This window comes from Tripterygium wilfordii, chromosome 19 (genome assembly GCF_013401445.1).
Source record: "Tripterygium wilfordii isolate XIE 37 chromosome 19, ASM1340144v1, whole genome shotgun sequence".
NCBI lineage: Eukaryota > Viridiplantae > Streptophyta > Magnoliopsida > Celastrales > Celastraceae > Tripterygium > Tripterygium wilfordii.
The window spans coordinates 8,824,558-8,829,612 of NC_052250.1; the positions used below are offsets into that span (position 1 = coordinate 8,824,558).

Consider the following 5,055-nt stretch of genomic DNA (forward strand, 5'->3'; position numbering starts at 1 on the left):
CGGAATAACAAAATCACCCACCTTTACTAAAACATCTTCAACTAACCCAAAAGGATGCACTAAAGAGCGATCAGCTAGTTGGAGAGTGACTGAAGTTGGTTTCAACTCACCTATCTTCAAAGTAGTGTAAACAGAATAAGGCATGATATTTACACTTGCACCAAGATCCATCAAGGCCTTTTCAATTTCTTTCTCTCCAATAATACAAGGAATGGTAAAGCTACCTGGATCTTTTAATTTGGGCGGGAGCTTCTTTTGTAAAATAGCACTCGTTTCTTCGGAGAGAAATACTTCTTCATGATCACCTATCTTCCTTTTGTTAGTGCACAACTCCTTCAAAAATTTTGCATATGCGGGAATAGACTTAATTGCCTCAATGAGTGGAATATTAATCTCCACTTTCTTCAAAACTTCAAAAATATCCCGATTATACTTGCTTTTCTTAGCTGGGGCAAGACGAGATGGAAAAGGCACTTTTGGAACATACTCTTCTACTTCCGGCCTTTCCTTCTCAACGTGAGGTATTTTGGAGGCACTTGGCTCCACCACTATAGGCTCATCATGATTCTCACCTTCAAGCTTTTTATATTCAATCTTGTTATCCACATTTTTCCCACTTCGCAAAACAGTAATAGCATTAGCATCCTCATACTGCTTAGGATTTACCTCAGGTTGACTCGGTAGCTTTCCTGGCTGTCTTTCACTCAAGGCATGAGCAAGTTGTCCTACTTGCATTTCAAGCTTTGCAATAGATTGAGTATTACTGGAAACAGTTTGTTGCAACTGAGTCATTGACTTGCTCATCTCTGCTTGGGAATGTTGCATTGTGACTTGTGATTGAGCAAGTTGGGAAATAAGGTCCTCCATAGTAAACTTCCTTGCATCTTGAGAAGGTGGTTCTTGTCGTGGAGCTTGCCAAGGTCTGGGTCCTTGATTGAAATTCTGGGGTGAAGCATAGGAGAAATTGGGGTGATTCTTCCATCCTGGGTTATATGTGTGAGAAAAGGGATCATTCTGCTGCCTATGAAAAGGTTGAACTGCATTAACTTCCGCTTCAGGAAATGTCCCACTTCTAGAACATACATGAGTAGGATGATCGGTGCCTCCACAAATGCCACAAGGCTCCAGATTTCTACTCAGCAAAGTCACTACCGCATCCAATTTCCTAGCCACAGATGCCATCTCTGAATTTGAAGCACTAGCCTCATAAACCACGTGTCTAGGAGCATCAAGATCACGATTATCCCATTGTGAGGAATTTGCCACCACAGTCTCAATAATTTCATTGGCCTCAGTCGGTTCCTTAGCCATAATATTTCCTCCAGCAGCTGCATCTAACCTATGGCGGCATTCATCAGCCAGATGTTGGTAAAAGTATGATATAATCTGCCATGGCAAGAATTGATGATGTGGGCAACCAATCAATAAAGTTTTATATCGCTCCCAAGCCTTAAAAAGTGGTTCTCCCTTGTTCTGCCTGAAATGGAAAATCTGATCTCTAAGCCTCTGTGTCCTTGACTGAGTATAGAATTTCTGAATAAACTTAGCAGAAAGTTGATCCCAAGAAGTGATAGAATTTGGTGGCAAAGTCTTGAACCAGCACCTTCCTTAAGAGAAAAAGGAAATAGCTTCAACCGTATGAACTCTTCAGATATGCCCTGAATTTTTTGAGTGCCACAAATCTCCAGAAAATTATCAATGTGATCACTAGCATCTTGATTTTCCGCTCCTGAGAATGATGGGAGCATGTTAATCACATGGCATTTAAGCTCATAAGAGAGATTTGGCGGAATGGTTGGTAATACGATGCAAGATTGTCTAGTAGAGAATTGTGGCATAGAGTAGTCCATTATGGTGACAGGAGCATTTGCATTGTTGGCATTATTGCCAACTTCTTCACGATTTTCAGCCATGCTCGCTTGTTCAGAATGTTCCCCCAAATTTTTGTCACTAGACGAACTAGAGCAGGATGTAGGAGAAATAGAACGAGTGGACGATTTCTCCTCAAGAAGATCCTTGTCTCTCTTGTTCCTTCGTGCACGTTCCAAGTCTAGATCAACAGGAAGAATTTCTGTATCTTGAGAACGCCTTCCTTGCATGAACTACAAACAAGAAAGAAAAGTATAAGGATCACTAATTATCAAGTAATAAAGAGCTAAACTAAGTATGTAAGTATCTATGTATATAAACACGAATGGATCAAATATAAGCAACCATCCCCGGCAACGGCGCCATAAACTTGTTGGGTCTAAATTAACCTTACTAGCAAGTGTACTAGTCGGCGACTACAGCACAATGATAAGCAAGGGTCGAATCCACAGGGATGGAGTTATGTTTAATCCAAATGTATACTTGTATGTATGTATGTACAATGCAAACGAAGTAAAGATCAACTCAAGATTGTTTGGGTTGGTAATTAAACTAAGACAAGTAAAGAGCAAAGTATTTTTGGTATTTTCTTAGAATAGGGATGCAACTAATGCAAATGAGTTGAACACCAAGGCTTTGGAATCCCCCTTGGGAAATAACTTGCGATGACACAAATTCACGCACACATTTGCTAATTCGGGCATAACGAATCCGTACCTAAGTCGGTTTTAGCGCACCTAAGCCAAATCTCCCTAAAATCGATTACTAGCCATCTTATTGGTCTAGGTCGGATATTCCTAAATACATTCTAGCCATCTTATTGGTCTAAACATGCATAGGAATTCATGGAGTTCTATGGAGATTAGGATTCATACAAATTGTCACCTAATTAAAGGGAGACACATTCATAATCAAGTGTTTCAAGGAGCATAATCTACTTGACATATTATTGTCTAAGCAAATTCTCCAAACAATTTCATCCAAAAACCTAAAGTGTTGGCCAAACACCACAAGCATGAAGAAATTGCAATCAAACATAGAAACACAAGATTTATACCCAAATCAACTCATATGTATGTAAATCAAGTCATAAACAAAGTCATCAAACCCAAGGCTTCATCCTAGCCTTGGCACAAGAGATTTAGTTACACATAATGAGAGAAAAACACAAAAGGAGAGATGAGAAAATCATGAATAAACCCAATTAGTTGAGTAAATCCAAGTTGAGCTGAAGAATCTCTCCTCCTAGCTCCAAGAATCGCCTTCCCCCTCTGGTTTCGCTCCCCAGAAAATCAGTTCTAGGTCTCAAAATCCCCCGCAGCTCGGACAAATCGCGACTTAAAACACCCCAGAAAATTGCTTTTCACGCCTAGGCGCGTTGTTTTCACGCCTAGGCGCACCACGCCTAGGCACACGCCTAGGCGCACGCCTAGGCGCAATCCTAGGCGTGCACAACTTAAAATTCAAGTCCAACTCTCTGGACTGGGCGTGCAGGAGTGATCCTGGGCGTGCACAATTTGTGCGCCTAGGCGCGCCACGCCTAGGCGCGCGCCTAGGCGCGTTACCCCTAGGCATATTATTCAAATGACCATAACTTCTCCATATGACCTCCGATTTGCATGCTTTTAGGTTCTACGGAAAGCTTGAGATGTCTAGTTTCCAATGCCTTTTGTTGCGCTCAATTCCAATAATGTGACAGAAAGTTATGACTATTTGAACACACGAAGGTCGGTGGACATTTTCTTCAATTCAGCCCTTTTTCCGTCGCTTTTCATCCAAACCGCAATCAACCTATCAAAATACAAATCAACACATAAATACACTCATTATTTATCAAAAGAAAGCTTAAGAGGGGATATTTCTACCAAAAATAATAGGTATTATCATACCTATCAGCGAATAGACCAAGTTATGTTTGAAATGGCGTAAAAACATGTAAAAAGCTCGTCTATCAAGAGAGTTGAGCAATTGCAAAGCATCAAAGTGGGTCATTGTGCTCTATTTTGTGTTATTAGAAGTCTAAGTTGCTAGTTTAGCTTTCGTGCAACGTTTCGTAAGTTAAAGATGCGAATAGACCAAGTGATGTTTGAAATTGTACAAAAACTTGTAAAGCACGTCTATGGAGAGAGTCGGGCAATTCCAAAACATCAAAGTCGACCGTTGAACTCTATTTAGCATTCTTCGAAGTCTAAATAGCTAGTTTAGCCTTCGTGCAACCTTTCGTAAGTTAAAGATGCGAATAGACCAAGTTATGTTTGAAATTGCACAAAAACGTGAATTGCTCATCTACGGAGAGAGTTGAGCAATTCCAAAGCATCAAATTTTACCATTGTACTCTATTTAGTGTTCTTAGAAGTCTAACATGCTAGTTTAGCCTTCGTGCAATGGTTCAGATGGTAAAGATACGAATAGATCAAGTAATATTTGAAATTGCACAAAAACATGTAAATCTCATCTATGGAGAGTGTTGAGCAATTCTAACGCATCAGAGTGGACCGTCGCACTCTATTTAGTGTTCTTTGAAGTCTAACTTTCTAGTTTAGCTTTCGTGTAACGTTTCGTAAGTTAAAGATGCGAATAGACCAAGTTATGTTTGAAATTCCACAAAAACTTGTAAAGCTCGTCTATGGAGAGAGTTGAGCAATTCCAAAGCATCAAATTGGACCATTATACTCTATTTAGTGTTCTTAGAAGTCTAAAATGCTAGTCTAGCGTTCGGGCACGGTTTCGTGAGGAAAAGATGTGAATAGACCAAGTTATGTTTAAATTGCACAAAAACGTGAAACGCTCATCTATAGAGAGCGTTGAGCACTTCCAAAGCTTCAAAGTGGACTATTGTACTCTACTTAGTGTGCTTAGAAGTCTGACATGCTAGTTTAGCCTTCGTGCAATGTTACGTAAGGTAAAGATTCAAATAGACCAAGTTATGTTTGAAATGGCATAAAAACGTATAAAGCTCATTTATCGAGAGAGTTGAGCAATTTATAAGCATCAAAGTGGACCGTTGTACTCTATTTTGTGTTATTAGAAGTTTAGGTTGCTAGTTTAGCTTTCGTGCAACATTTCGTAAGTTAAAGATGCGAATAGACCAAGTTATGTTTGAAATTGCACAAAAACATGTAAATCTCGTCTATGGAGAGTGTTAAGCAATTCCAACGCATCAAACTGGACCGTTGTGCTCTATTT

The 5,055-nt window shown here is 39.8% G+C and overlaps 1 non-coding gene across 1 annotated transcript; it reads left to right on the forward strand.

The window, feature by feature from the left end:
- The first annotated feature begins 1,399 nt into the window (after positions 1-1,399).
- On the forward strand, positions 1,400-1,506 carry LOC119986339. The gene has a single exon (XR_005465235.1). It is a non-coding gene; the product is annotated as a small nucleolar RNA R71 (small nucleolar RNA).
- The last annotated feature ends 3,549 nt before the right edge of the window (positions 1,507-5,055 follow it).